Genomic DNA, 16,961 nt, shown 5'->3' on the forward strand with positions numbered 1-16,961 from the left:
GGAATGAAGAGGGCTTCACCTCTTATTTATAGGGGTTGGCGGGTCACTCACATCGTGAGCCAACTTGGGCTCCAAGTCTGAGCCTGGTGCTGACACATGGCATCGCACACAGGGTGGAAATCAGCCGATTTTCAAAAATTCATAACTTTTTCATACGAGCTCCGTTTTCGACGTTCTTTATATCCACGCGTAGGTAAAAATAAGATCTATAACTTTCATTTTGACTTTGTCAGCTAATTCTCGACCGATCTTAAATTTAACGGTAGGAGGAGATTAGACTGTTAAATGACCGCGAAGAATTCGTAACTCCTTCATACAAACTCCGTTTTCGTCTGTCTTTTTATCGTTGAGTTCCTATTAATGAGATATTCAACTCTCATTTAGGTTATGTAGGCCAAAAACCACTCGAACTAAAATTCGAGTTTCGAGTCGTGCACTGCTGTGTCAAATCTTAGAAAATTCATAACTTCCTCATATGAAGTCAGATTTGGGCATTTTTTTGTATGTTCTCAGTTTAACGTATACTACAAGTTTTTTTTAGATCACTAAGGCTAAAAAGTCCTCCATCGGAAATTCACTATTTACGTCTCCCGGTGTTGCGTAGGTTTTGCCGTAAAACTTCGACGGGCCATAACTTTTTCGTTATAACTCGGATTTCGGCGTTCTTTATATATACGGAACCCTTGAGACATATTCTACAACTTGGTTAAGATTATTTATTCTAAATAATCTTTTGCGAAAAGTCATTTTCGACCCCTATTATCTCTAAATTGACTAGCCCGGATCTACGGGCGTTACACTTCGTTTCCATGATCATTATTTGGAACTTTATTGGTTCGTGGGAGGAGGAGAAATCAAGGGCAGTGGTGATTAAGGAGTAAGGTGTTCATCTGGCCACTGAAAATTTCAATTTGTCGTTGAAGGGAAGAAATGGTTTAGCGGAAATGGCAGCAACATGGTTTAATAAATAATTGGGGAAGGAATCGAGATGTTGAGAGAGAGAGAGAAAGAGGAGAGAGGTAGAGAGTGAGAGAGAGACCCTTTATATGTCAAATAATTATATTTATTTTTTTAAAATAACCGAAAACATCATAAATGGTCCTTTTGGCAGTGAAATGACGAAAATGTCCTTCAGTTAACGGGCAAAACTTAACTGAGTGAACAATAAAGACCAAACATCAAAAGTTTTGAAAGCAAAAGGACCATCTATGATGTTTTGAAAGCACATGGATCAAACTTCAGATCTGAAGAAATCATATGGACTATTTATAATGTTTTTTCAATTTTTTATTTAGGGTTTTTTTAAAGGGCAAACACAAAAATACAATCTTAATCTACTCATCTTTTCCACATATATCCAAAACGGAACTTAAATATCCAACCTTATTGAAGGATGACATATAACTATACTGCTAAAGACAAAAGCATTTTCGTTCTTATCTAATTTAGTAAACAAATATGGAGTTTTTCTATCAAAAATTTAAAATACTTAAAAGCATTTGTTAGAAGTTTCGAATCATAATAATTAAATAAACAATTCAAAAAATGTAATTTTAAAACTCTTGAAAATATCATGCAAATAATACGACCATAACATAAATACATACCAAAATATTAATAATAAAAAATATTAACACCATGATAAAAAAAAAATCATACAAATAGTATCATCATGGCAGAAAATATCATACAAAATAATTTTTTTTAAGATTTTGACATAAATAAATAGAAAGAAAAATACGTGTAATAATTATTAAAACTAAAATTACAATTATAAACATTGATATAGAAGTTATTTAATCTAAATCAAAAATAAAACAAAAAAAATATTTAATTGTGTCAAAATGAACAGAAAATTTGATGTTAGGATGGATGACTATTGTAATTTTTTTATATTTTTTTATTTGATTTGATTGTCTTGTGGTTTTGACCATTGTAAATGGTTTAGAATTAATGAGTGGAATAAATAAATTAGTCAAAAAAAAAAAAGAAAAAAAGAAAAAGAAGAAAAGAAAAGGAGGGGCATCTTGCAGCCTTTTACCAAGGCATCATCACAATTTTTTTTCCTACTCACGTCTTTCTCTATCCCTTACACATTCTTCTCCTTTAAAAATCTTCCTCTCCTTTCTTAATGGCCACCACCCTCTACTTCCCCACTGCCTTCGTCAATCAAACACAACCCAGCCTCCTCCCATCCTTTCCTTTCTTCCTTCGTTGCTGAGAACAACCACCATCGAGGGGTGGTGGTGTTGTTGCTGTTTGACCACCTTGAACCACCACCCAAACACTCCCTGGCCTCCTTATACCTCCTGCCCTCCTCCGACCTGCTGCTACCTCCAACTTCTCCCCTCCCTCGAACTTGCCAGCAGAAGAGCAAACAGAAGCAACAGAAGGCTGCCACCGTGAACCCACTGCCATTCCCTGTTGGCACTGCCGCCGGCTTTGCTGCTGCTGTCGCTAGCCACTATCGACCACCAACTTGACCACTGTGAATCACCACAACCACCACAGCCTCCCTCCCTTCTCTCCCTCTGGTTGAGTTGAGAACCGAATTAAGGCAGCAAATGAAAGAGGCAGCAAGAGGGTTGCCACCCTCGTCACCCACTACCACCACCGTGACCAGCCCCTTCTTGAAATCCTTTCACGTTAAAGTCGTCGAAACAGCTGGAAGACGGAAGCAGGGAGCTGCAATCGCCCCCCCACAACAGCCGACCTCAGCCACGACCGGTTGCTGCCGCCACGAGGTTTTCAGACCAGCCCCCTCCTCCACCGCAGTAGGTATCGAATCACCACCACCTTCGTTTTGTTATGACTCCTCCGTTCGTATCAGCTGAGATCGAAGAGACCGAAGAAGTGGGTCTCGTTCCCTCTCTCTCTCTTTTTTTTTTAACCGTGAAAGAGATGAGAAGAAGAGTTACTGTTCAAACTCTTCTTCAAAATAATTAAATATAACCCCAAAGTTGTTGGATTGTACTAATTTGGCCCCTCCCTAGAAATAATTCACCATTTAAGTTAAACTGCCATTAAAATGACCAAGAACAGTCCCTCCCACTGAAAACCTTATCAGTTTTAGTCCTGGAACTGCAAAATAGTTTTAAATGTGCATTTCCAGCCCCTCTCATCGAAAATCTTAGCAAGATGGGTCCGAAATTTGCAGCTTAGGCTGTGAATGTACAATTTTAGTCCCTGCATTGGAAATATATTACAAGATCAGTCCCTTGTTGAATGATTCTAACAAAATCAACCCCTAGACTTTATTTACTTTAATAAAGATCACCCTATACTTAATAATTAATACCAAAACTACCCTTTGGTTTATTAGGTGATATAAATAGACCCGGTGATTCGTTTTTAGGGCACGGAACATCACAAAACGGCTTTCACGACAAGTTTCACCCGCGGGCCTCGTTCGCGCTTCAAGGGTGAGTGTTACAACCCCTTTTTAACATTTTATTATTTTGAGGGAGAATACATCGTATATTAAAAATGAAAATGCATGCTAAAATTTATAATGAAACTATGATTGGCATTTTTGACAAAAGAATATATATCGTACACAAGTTTGTATCACGACATACATATGTTTTAATGATTTAAAACGTGTTACAACTAGAAAATGTAACTTATTATTTAACCATATAATACTATGATTTTACAGGATAAATTTGCATATCATAAATTATATGTCATAAGATTTATTTTATGATTTCATATGATAAATACATGTCATAACACGTGTACAACAAATGTTTATTAATTTTCTATCATTGTATCTATATCCTACATATACTTATACATATGTTGAAAATGTATGTATAAAGCATAACACTTAGATCTTGGTATTTATACATGCACTTGAGAAACCTACCATCGATTTAAGCGAGTAAAAGATGTTTCTACGGATACATCGAACCTACTCGGCTTTTATAGTGAAACTTTATCGTATAACATAGTTAATGGCCTTTATAGTGAGATAGTAATCATTAGCTAAGTTTAACCACTTAGTATTCCCATTAAACTATAATCGTTAATCCTCGAAGCGAGATACGTATGTATAGATCTATACAGGTTGACACCCCAACAGGGGGTTGCTAGTTACAACCTCGACGGATCAATCGAAGCGGGTGATAATTATCTTTAGTTTAACTATGACGTCCAATGAAGCGTCGTAAGGGATTATAACTAGTCACAAAGCTCGGTTATAGGACTCACTATAGGAATTAACCGGACTCCTTAACTAGAAACCACGAAATTGGTTTCTCTGTTTATCAAGCATTTTAAGTATGGATTGACTTATGGTTTAACTCTTTATCAAGCATTTTAAGTATGGATTTACTGATGGTTTAACTCTTTATCAAACATTTTAGTATGGATTTACTTATGGTTTAGTTGTTTATCAAGCATTTTATGTATGGTTTTACTTATGGTTTTTCTATTTATCAAGCATTTAAAGTATGAGTTTACTTATCGTTGATCACTTTATCAAATATTTTAATTATGGATTTGCTTATGGTTTATCTCTTTAACAAATATTTAAAGTATAGATATATTTATGATCTAAACTTTTATCAAACATGGTTTTAACGACAAAATGAATACTTTTAGACTTCTATAGTATCATTATTGCGGTTAGTAAAAAAGTTGTAACTCTCACCAATCTTTGTGGTGACCCTTTTTTAGTATCATTATTTGCACATCATAGTTCTTTTTTTCTTTTTTTGCCGTAAAAAAAAGTTTTTTTTATATATTTTTTATTTTATATTGTTATTTTAAATAAATTTTCTTTATATATATATTTTTAAATTTTATTAAGAAGCTCTCTCATTCTCTCTCTCCCCCCAATAAGCGGTGTAGTTAGTTGATTATTAATCTTTATATATGCAATTAATAAAATTATGTTAATAGTCATTTGGATGGGATCTTTTTTTTTTTTTTTTTTTTTTTTTTTTTTTTTTTTGCATTATTAATAACGTCACACAAAAACATATATACAACTATTTTGTTTATCAAGCATTGTGTACAGTAAATAAAAATTACAATTTTCATTTACTAATGTCTTGTTAAAAATATTCATTGTAACATTTGTTTGAAAGTATAAGCTATTCGAGAATTATGGTAAAAGATGACAAAAGATGTTGACCACATGCACTGACACTTAGGGGGTGTTTGGCTTAGCTTTTCATATGTCAAAAGAACTTTTAGTAAAAGATCAAAGCCAAAAGATGTTTGACAAAAGACTTTTAAAAGCAACTTGTGGATTTTGAATAGAAGAAAAATCAACTTTTTGGAAAAGTCAGAAAACCTGACTTTTTGTAACTTTTTGGAAAATGACTTTTGACCACTAAGAAGCTAAGCCAAACACCCCCTTACTCTTTTTTTATTTTTTTATGAATGCCTTTGGAATAACACTTTTGAGTGATTGAAGCTAATTGAAGCAAACTACAAGCAAAGTGACATAATACATTCTAACTCTAATTATTCTTTCTTAATTACATATATTAACAAATGAATAACTTACATATTTGATTAATTGATTATTTTTGTATTTGTTTATTAGATGTGAGACTCGTGTATTATATGAGGTTGTTTAAAAAAATTAAATATGAAATTCTAAACATTTGAAAATTTTGAATTTATAAGACAAGTAAAAAAATATTGAATTAGTTTTATTAAAATGTTTTTTTCTTTTTTAAATTTAAACAAAATCATTTTTATTTATTAGAAATAACAAAATTTGTATGGCACGATGCATTAGAAGATAACAAATGACAAAATCATTTTTATTTATTAGAAGATAGCAAATGACAAAATCATTTTTATTTATTAGAAATGATTGTAATATTAATATTAAATACCTATTAGAAATGATTCTTATATTAATATTAAATAACTTCCATTTCCCTTAATAACTATAAGATTAATAGAGTTAAGATTAATAGAGCTTTCAATTACACCCATTTGATTTGTGAAGATGTTTATTTAACATATTTTACTTACTGAGTTTTATATTAGATCAATGTCATTTTGAGATATGAATTTCTCTAACAATTTTTTTATTTATAATATTTTGTTTTTTCAAAATTTACGTAATGATTTTGACAAGTTAACCTAAATGTTTTTGGGAAATTAAGTAATATAACTTATAAAAATGAGATTTTAAAATAAAATAACATTTTTTCTAGTTTTTGAAAAATAATTATTTTCTTTCGAATTTTGAATTCCGAACTACTATTGATATTCAAATCTTTTTTTTTTCAAACTTTTTTTTTTAAAATCTATTTACTAATATCCAAAATGTATATTTTGAGGTGTCTAAACGAGAGTATACTCTCAAATGCTCGATTCCAAATTTGATTTTCAAACTTTAGAACTATTTTTTGTTTTTTTTACAATTTTTTTGAAAGAAATATCCTCATTTACATATGAAATATTCATTTCAAAGTGTTTAATATCACCGTTTTCATAAAATGTCAGATTTAATGTATTGATATTGTATATACTTCACATTTACTATAATTATTTAACTTTTTCTTAAATTTAAATAAAAACAATATTTTTCTCGAAATTCCAAAATTGGTCATCGGATTTCGAACTTGTTTTTGAAAGTCCGAAGTTTTTTTTTTCTTCCAAAATCTGAAATTTCAGTACGGGATCCAGAATTCAGGAATGTCGATCTGAAATGTACTTTTTGTCAGAAAAATGGTTTTTGTTTCTAAAACAATGTTTTTGTTATTGTTTTTTTTTTTGAAAGGAACTTCCCTGATGAGGGTTCCAGGCCAGTTTCGTGCACCGACTAATATCTCACTGCAAACATGATGCTATGTTTCATGACCTGGAGTTACTACTAACGAACCTCCATTGTCAAATGGGTTGAGTAGTGCTAGGATTTGAACATGGATCAATAGGTTATCGACAATATCTTCTACATGCATTACCAACTCACCACAATTCAAATGGTTCTTCAAATTCCAATGTTTTTATAGCTTTTAACACTTAATAATTAGTATTAATAATACAAATTTTTATCTATGTTATATAGAATGGTGCAATATATTTTGGTATATGGTTTTACGAATAATGTAGTGCAGAGTTTTTGGAGCGATATATAATGCAAAACTCTACCGGAACTACTTGTATTTTAAAAAATAAAAAAATCGCATCATCGGTTATTTATACCTCTAAATATATTTGTATCTCTTTGATATTGTGATTTGGGAGGCTAGCTCTTAATATTTAAGGGTAAACTTAAACTATTTAGCAACTGCTTTTAACAATTAAGTTGGGGGCTTAATGGTGTATGGTTATCAGTCTATACATAAAAGTAGGTTGGCATGGCAAGAAATAAACTAGATAGCGTCACCAAAGCCCAAATATATATAAATGGGCCGACTGTCAGTCTAACTTGGTTGATTGGGTCGGAAAGAAATAAAATATTAAGGAAATCTTCTGTATGGATCTCCAGGCAGTATCCCAGGGAACATGGAAAAGAAAACATTATTTTATTGAAAGGTTCTACCCTTGAGATCTTTGAGCAAAAGCAATACCTCGATAGAAAAAACAACAAATCGGACCAACTCCCATCTATAAAAAGCATCAAGTACTTATCGAACAAGTAGCATCATTTTCTTTCTCTATATCCTCAAGCAATTTTCCTCCAACCTTAAATAACATCTAACTTAGGCATCAAAGAGAAATATCGGGGTCCAACACTCTGTATGGCTTTCTAAACTAGATTTTGTCTATCTTATGCAACATGACTTTCTAAGTGCTCATTAGAAAAGGTCCCCAAAGACCGGCTAGCAACCACTACAAGAAAAGGTAGAAGTAACTACGGAAATTTGCTACCGAATCATAATATGTAGTTATTATGTTATGGAATATACTACGGAATTGTAATAACCCAAAAAAACAAGATAAAATTATTCGCTTTAAAACAAGAGTTACATTCAATAAATTGTTCCAAAATCACTTCATAACAACAACGTCAAATCATCAGAGTAACAATATCAATAAGTGAAAAATGGTGAGGGGAGAGTGATGTGCCGTCACGTCAGGCCCTTTCCCTTAGTAGCGGAAGTACCTTAAACATAAACATAAATTGTAATCATAAAGATTAGTGAGCTTCCCCAAAGTACCATATACATGTACAAATAAAACAGCATGTGGTTATGTCGGGTCCGTATCAACCCTCGGGTCCATAATGACTCTATATAACAACTTGTAGCTGTGTCGGACCATATCAACCCCCGAGCCCATAATGATTCCGAGCTATATACATAAATCATATAAACATATAAGCATGAGTCACAAAGAATACAAGCACGTGCAGGCATAAAGAAAAAGGTTCACAAAGACAAACATCATCCTACAAACATAATCCAGTGCGCAAGAATTGGTCTCTTCGACCCACGAGTACAGTGAAAAAACTCACCTCAGCCAGCGGATAAGTAACTAGGTGCTCGGATGCAAAATTGGAAAACCCCTCACTAACACAACGAATAACCCTAAGCAAAATTAGGTTATAAACCATAATCATGGGTCTATATCCCAAAACCAAAGTTCTAGGATACAAGTCCATTTTATCCTTCCCATAATGGGCTTGTCCAAAACTTGGCCCAATAACAAAATAATGACCCTTAAAGCCTAATAATGCCCAACTAATCATGAAAGAAACCTAAACAAATACCAAGAATTTCAAATATGGCAGTTTTTCCCAAAATACCCCCGCCTATTTTTGTCCTAGATTTTGTGTTTATGAAAAAAAAAAGTTGGTGTGGTGATTAATAAGGTTTAAGCTTTGTGACTGCACCAAAGCAACTGAGAGAGGAATTGAAGAAGAGGTAACTAAGAAATGGAAAATTTGACTTGTTCACAAAGTCTTTCAAGTATAACTAAAACATATGCAAGAATAGAACAAATGCAGGTCTTTGTTCATCAAAAACTATAAAGCAAAACATGAACTAGAATTGAAAAAACAACTAAGAGATTAATCCAACTTACACTAATCATGAAAGAAACCTAATGCAATACGGTTATTGACAAATAGAATCCTAAGCAAATACCAAGAACTTAAAATATGGTAGTTTTACTCAAAATACCGCCAACTATTTTTTTCCCAGATTGTGTTTATGAAACAAAAGTGGGTGTACGTACCGAACATGAAAAAGGATAGTACTTTCCTAATACTCCAAATCCAACAACCAAATTTGGATCAAAATACTTGTGTAGTATTCTACGGTGTCTTAAACCATCTCTTTCCGTATGTTGTTTCAACTCAACACCATGGTTGGTGGGAACCGATCTTTCCAGCTTTAGAGTCACCGGAAACCCAAGAACACTAACAACATGCAACAACACGAGACACAATAATGTCGAAGAAACCATTGGTCGTACAAAAAGGGAAACTGGCATTTCTTCCGCTATATCAGCTACCAATGAATCAACACTACACTTACGATATATTTATAGATGGTGGTTAAAAATGGGTACCGATTGTGTGTTTAAGACGAACTCTAACTCTTTCGGAGAAAGCACAGTTGTGATTGGACGAATATCTTAAAGGTTAAGGTATCCCCTCAGACTTTTAACGCTTTACCTTTTCACCAATCCCTTTTTGTTTTTTACAAGATATATAACACAAGATGCAACTAAATTTTTATTAGAAAAAGACTAAGCAGGCAATATAAGATAAAGATAAAGAAACAACCAATATATCACTTATGTTTCTCATATCATTCAAGTCCATATGCCACCTGTAAATGTATATGGAAAGAAATTAGAAACAAATGGTGTTTATTTTGATTTAGTATGGTAAAAGATATATACATGTTTCCTTTTGACTTAATAAATAAATAAAAAGAAAATAAAAACTTACGCTGATTTCACAAGTGGAGTGAAGACTAGATCGGGCATGATGGGTGTACCAAAAACCAAAATCATACCTCCATCACCACCAGACGGACAACGTGAAAAGGAATTGGGTGCAATCCCTTGAGATGAAAGCTAGGAAATCACAGACATACTTTGTCTGCCCAATCCCATAATCCCATCAACTGTTTTGTCAGTTTGACTCAGCCGTCCTGTTTCGGACGTGCTACAGTTGTTCATGCATGATTCACTAAATCATCCATCTTATTTAAAGAGAACGAAAGAAAGAAGAGAAATGAAATTCTATAGTTGATGATAAATCAGAACTTACCCAAATAAAACCGAATCTGAAGTGTTCAAAAAATCTGACTCGCCAACAACTATTTTAAAATGCATCAAGTCGGATACATAATAACCTGATGTTCCACTACCATCTCCATAGTAGAGATCGTAGGTGCATTGGTTATCTGAACATTAGTTGGATTTTGGAGAACATCTTTCGTCCGAACATAAGATAGGAGAAGTTGTGGAGGAGCTTGCAGGATCATAGATAGTAATAGGAATCTGTTCAAAGAAAGAAAAATCATACATATAGTAGCAATATTAGTTCATAAAAAAAAAAGTCACACCGTATAAGAAATGATCAGAAACTACTTATAGTGTGGATGATGTAGGGCAAGATTGGCAGGGTTTGCAACCTACCCACAACAAGTCGCTTCCTGTATCAATTACTACATAGTATTCTTTTGGGGGGGAATCCTAGCTTGATTTTTGTGTAGTACAAGCTACAAGTTAACCAAATTACAAGATGTTAAGGAATTGAAGCACAGGTGACTAAGAACTGGAAAAATTGACTTGTTCATAAAGTCTTTCAAGTATAACTAAAACATATGCAAGAATAGAACAAGTGCAAGTCTTTGTTCATCAAAAACTATAAAGCAAAACGTGAACTAGAATTGAAAAAACAACTAAGAGATTAATCCAATTGATAATAATCATGAAAGAAACCTAATGCAATACGGTTATTGACAAATAGAATCCTAAATAAATACCAAGAATTAAAAATTTGGCAGTTTTTCCCAAAATACCCCCAACTATTTTTGTCCTAGATTTTATGTTTTATGAAACAAAAGTTGGTGTGGTGATTAATAAGGCTTAATCGTTGTGACTGCACCACAGCAACAGAGAGAGGAATTGAAGAACAGGTAACTAAGAACTGGAAAAATTGACTTGTTCACAAAGTCTTTCAAGTATAACTAAAACATATGCAAGAATAGAACAAGTGCAAGTCTTTGCTCATCAAAAACTATAAAGCAAAACGTGAACTAGAATTGAAAAAACAACTAAGAGATTAGTCCAATTTATGCTAATCATGAAAGAAACCTAATGCAATACGGTTATTGACAAATAGAATCCTAAACAAATACAAAGAACTTAAAATATGACAGTTTTTCCCAAAATACCCCCGACTATTTTTGTCCCAGATTTTATGTTTATGAAACAAAAGTTGTTGTACATCCCCAACATCAAAAGGATCGTACGTTCCTAATACTCCAAATCCAACAACCACATTTGGATAATAATACTTGTGTAGTATTCTACGGTGTCTTAAACCATCTCTTTTCGTATGTTGTTTCAACTCAACGCCATGGTTGGTGGGAAACGATCTTTCCAGCTTTAGAGTCACCGGAAACCCAAGAACACCAACAGCATGCAGCAACACAGGACACAACAATGTCGAAGTAACCATTGGTCGTATAGAAAGGGAAATGGGCATCTTTTTAAATCGGGCATTTCTTCCGCTATCAGCTACCAATGAATCAACACTACACTTTTGTAGTGTTGATTCATTGGTAGCTGATTTAGCGGAAGAAATACTTGATATAAAAAGATGTCAATTTCCCTTTTTGTACGACCAATGGTTACTTCGACATTGTTGTGTCTCGTGCTGCTACATGCCGTTGGTGTTCTTGGGTTTTCAACGACTCTAAAGCTGGAAAGATTGTTTCCTACCAACCATGGCGTTGAGTTGAAACAACATACGGAAAGAGATGGTTTAAGACACCGTAGCATACTACACAAGTATTTTGATCCAAATGTGGTTGTTGGATTTGGAGTATTAGGAACATACGCTCCTTTTGATGTTGGGTACGTACACCAACTTTTGTTCCATAAACACAAAATCTGGGACAAAAATTGTCAGCGATATTTTGGGTAAAACTGTCATATTTTAAGTTCTTGGTATTTGCTTAGGATTCTATTTGTCAATAACCGTATTGCATTAGGTTTCTTTCATGATTAGTATAAATTGCATTAATCTCTTACTTGTTTCTTCAATTATGGTTCACGTTTTGCTTTATAGTTTTTGATGAACAAAGACGTCCATTTGTTCTATTCTTGCATATATTTTAGTTATACTTGAAATACTTTTTGAACAAGTCAATTTTGTAGGGTTTTGAACATTCTAACACTCCTATGGTATACATGCAACCCTAAATACCTTGGATCTATGTTTTCTCTATTATACATGCAAATATCAATTTCCAAGGTATTTATCCTAACTAGCATATTATGAAGTACAAGTAATATAGAAATCTAGTAGAATTACATACCTCTTTGTTGGTGCTTGATTCCGTGTAGCTTGAGAGCCTAGTACGCCAAGTGTGACACCTCAAATGGTTCACACAACACCATAAGCACTTGGAATAACTTAGAGAGAAATTAGTACACTCCTAAATTTAGCTTGCCCTCTATGTAATCCACTAGTGCCGTTTTCCCACGAAAGAGATCATTATATAGTGTGTTATAATTAGGGTAAACCCTAATTGTCATGCCTTTCCATTTCCTTGGATCCATGGGTTCAAATACACCATGGAGCATCCATGGAGCATCTTATGGGTTTTAGCCCAACTTGATAATCCATTGAGCATTAGCCCACTATATAAGTATGGATGATTTACACAATCAATCCATATATTTAATTAGTCTTCTTTTCATAAATTAATTAATTCTAGATTTATTCTTGATCAATACTAATTAAATAATCTTATTAATATATTATAACTTATAATATATTAATAAACCTTAAGTGTTATTTCTCTCATTTTAGTCTATCCAAATGCATGATGTCATGCAACCCAAATGGACCATGCCGGGTTGGGTCAAGTCTTACCAATTATAGTTATGGACTTAGACATTAATCCAACAGTCTCCTACTTGGATAAGTCTAAAACTATTATTGCAAGTACGACTTCATAACCCGACTAGCAATCGTAGCTCTCAAAAGCCGTTGTCGAACTCTGAACAAATCAATGACGCGTCCATTAGATAAGTGATCATATATTCCTCCATTCTAGATATCATATGGACTAGACATGGATTATAATCATTCTCTCTGTCCATCTGTTGCTTCCCGATTTCCGATTTATGACGACTAACTAATTGAAAAAATCAAATCAGTCCAGACCCGACCGAGCACTTATGTTTTGTCATCACTAAATCATCGAGGGGCCCACAGATATCGCTTTTATCCCTTTGAGGGTAAAAGGAATGGATAAGCTTTGACTCATATGCTTGTACTGATTACTTGTTGAATCATACACAAAGGCACGTTTTATAACGTCGAGTTACCAATGCATTTTCGTGCAATCAATGTATAACCAACTCATAGTCAACAACTCATATCTCTAGGTTTGAAGAATATAAGATATTATCATCTCATGATTCACTCATGATAAAATCCATGAAGTGATTCAAATGAGCGTGGGTTGAATCCAATACTCAAAACTTATGAGCACTCATGAATGTTATAGCAACCATTGCTATGTCTGTTGCACATTAGACAAATCATACAAGCCAGATTCATGACAGTCTCGATTCATATCTACTTCCAACATATGACCGACTGTGGATGGTTTGAATAACTTAGTTTTTCGGGAAGTCAAAACATGAAAAGTGAAACACAAGAATAATACTTAATCCTATATGACCCCAAACTCTTGAGTGTAAATAAAAACCCTTTTATCTAAGCACCATATTGATTACTCATTATTCATGTTTCGATTAATCAACTTAATACTTGAAATAAACAATAGGCATGCCATGCTCCAAGCATGCACACTATGTTTTTCCAATGGTCCTTGTTTTTGTGAAATAGATCAATTGAACATGACTCCAATGATGCTCATTTCACAATCCCATTCCCTTTTGTAAATGTAAGAATACCAAACTCTTGTCATTTACTATAATCTTGTTAGATTCTAAACTCATATGCAATAATCCTCTTGTAATGAATATGCACACAAGTCACAAAGACTTGGCAACAGACATTACAAAGTATCTCCAATGGAAAGCAATTCCATGGAAATGAAGTCTCAAATTCAAAGTACATTCTTTGAACATCCTTCTTTGCATTAAGCTCTTTAATCTAGCACAAATTCAAAGAATAACTTCCACCTATGGAAACAATTCCATATTACCATTTTGACCATCACTTCTGAACAAGAGTTGCCTCTTTTAAAAATATATCAATATGGTCCTTACTCTATACTTCTAATTGTCCATGAGCAACCAATCTTTGGTAAACCTCAGATTGTCCTCGACAAGTTGCTTAATCATTTTAGTCATTTCCAGTTCTGTTTCTTTTTCCATCTTAATGCCCTAGGCATTTGGAAAATTTAGACCGGATTATAGCACATGTAATCGAACCTATACCCGAAGCATATGGGACACGATTCATGCTATAAAATTTTAATTTGCCATGTTCTCACAATTCGAACTATGAAGAGGTATGCCGTAATCATAATCGAATTTTGAGAACGCAACATATATAGAATTTCCTTATGTTGAACCATTCCAACATAACATTCTCATATAACCTCAACTAAAGTAGATTAAAATATCAATCTAAGCTTGTAGAATTGGAATGAAGTATAAAATTCTCTCCCTTAATTATAGCAAAACAACTTTTTCAAGGCGAATTGAAACTTTTGTTTTCTATAATTAACATTGCTTACTTGCAACACTTAATATAATAATCATGCTCCCACTAGCATAATGATTATTATCTTACTAGCATAACACTTATGCTCCCACTAGCTTTGACATGTACTTAGAAATCAGCTGGACTTCTAGAAAAACAATACTTTATTGACTTTCTTACAAAAGTTCAGATTTCTGATACTAGATTGCTTTGATAAGACTTTATCAAAACATACACCTTTCCTTAGATAGCTCACATGTTTGTCTAGACCTTTTGCAATTCTCAGTAGTTAGTGTGCCGGTTAACCACACACGCTCCACTAACTATATGAGAATGCAAATATCACAACCGCTATCTGCTTAAAATCTCCTTAGTGAAAGCGTTTCCTCACCATCATTTTCATGAATCGGAGAGAAACCTTATGACATTTAGATTTTATGGTGTATAAGTTCCTATCCATGTGCATTTGTCAAAACCATAATCACAAGACAAGGTTAATGGCAAATCCAAACACATATGGACTGAACTTGTTCAATCTTAATTTCTTGCCACCTGGCAGTACAAGGGCCTACGATTGCTTCCAGGTTGTTATGCAAACAGTTGAGAACTCTCAGAACTCCAATGCAAATCCAACCTTAACTGGGATGGGCATAGAATATGTCAACACGATAGGTTAAACACCTCAAATTGTGGGCTAGTGATTAACAAATCTCTTGATTAGTTCTTGAACCTATCTTAAGATCTTTTTAAGACTCCCACTGACCTCTTGACATATATGATTCTCTTTGTCAAGAACCATTCCTTGACAAGACAAATATTCAAAAGTTTGTGCGGATTCTTATCAAGTTAAACACTTCCCATAATTGGACTTAGTTGGTCTTTGTTTTATCCAAAACATCACAACTAACCAATCTCAAATGTACAAGAGTAGGACACCTCTCACTCTACATTTGACAAGTGTTATAAACTTTCTGAAGATTATGTCACTCAAGGCTCAATCGTGGAGTATGACTCTAAGATTTTATTTTGAAGTATGATTTATCTTTTGATTTAACCATTTCAACAATTCATGATTCCTCTCCTTAGCCACACAAATGAACTAAGGTGTCCTTAGAGGATTAATTGTGATATGGATTCATAATCACTAAGATAATCATAAAACAAGATAGTCAAGTACTCTCCCATCTCTTCAGATTGGAGAAACTTTTATCTTTCTGCCTTATTTGATTCTTCTTATTCATACTGTCATACATTGAACCATTCCAATGTTTCAGAATTACACTTAAACTTGTAAGCATAATCATATTTACTAAACTTTAGTAAATCATAACGAATAATCTTATCAACCTTTTTGGTGGACCTGACTAGTGCACAACCTAATGTACCCGATCCTTTAGTCCTTCGCTTGACTCACATGCGAACGTGAACAAGGAATTAGTCTTAATTTACCAAAGATGAAAATTCTCATTCATTACACAATACAACTTGCATGATTCCAAGTTTCTATCCAACTGAAACTTGGGTGATGAGAATGTTTCCTTATTTGATAAATTATGATGCTACCACAAACGAAAGAATCAAATTCATTTTCCAATATTGCTTATCAATGGAAACAATTTTTTCACAAATGCCTTTGTAAGGATACCTAAAATAAATAAAATCAGAACTTTTTCTTTTATTTTAAAACTTTGCGGAAAAACTTATCCTTACAACCCATATGAAAACCTTGTTGTTATCTATTCCTAAGCAATATGTCTCAACTCTTAAGTAACAACTCAAAATTCTGATCACCGAACCATGCGATCAAAATCCATCTTCGCGATCAGAATCAGCATATACTTCCTTTAAGCTTCCTCTTTTCTTTGATTCTTAAAAACATCTGCATGTGACCTAGTCACATCATGTAACAAGAATCTCAAAATAAAAACTTAATAGAGTTAGACAATGGACTTTACCTGATGTAGAGTCAAACTTCTTGACTTTACCATATCTTTCAGGTAAATCTGACAGTTTTACAACCAATGTCCCTTCTTTTGGCAAAAGAAACATATGGACTCTTTGGAAATGGTACAGGAGACTATCACAGACATAGCCTTTCTCTTTACCATTGGGT

General features: G+C 33.4%; 1 protein-coding gene across 3 annotated transcripts in view; it reads left to right on the forward strand.

Annotated features, from left to right (window-relative positions):
• The first annotated feature begins 1,863 nt into the window (after nt 1–1,863).
• Nucleotides 1,864–16,961, forward strand: part of LOC122194497 (uncharacterized) — a 44,300-nt gene continuing 29,202 nt past the window's right edge. Inside the window, exons 1-2 of one of the 3 annotated variants that reach the window (XM_052764366.1) lie at nt 1,864–2,853; nt 3,323–3,422. The gene's annotated coding sequence lies outside the window, so the exon portion shown is untranslated. The remainder of the gene's footprint in view (nt 2,854–3,322; nt 3,423–16,961) is intronic. The other 2 variants (XM_052764367.1, XM_052764368.1) reach the window with 2 other exon arrangements.

Source organism: Lactuca sativa, chromosome 1 (assembly GCF_002870075.4).
Source record: "Lactuca sativa cultivar Salinas chromosome 1, Lsat_Salinas_v11, whole genome shotgun sequence".
NCBI classification, from domain to species: domain Eukaryota; kingdom Viridiplantae; phylum Streptophyta; class Magnoliopsida; order Asterales; family Asteraceae; genus Lactuca; species Lactuca sativa.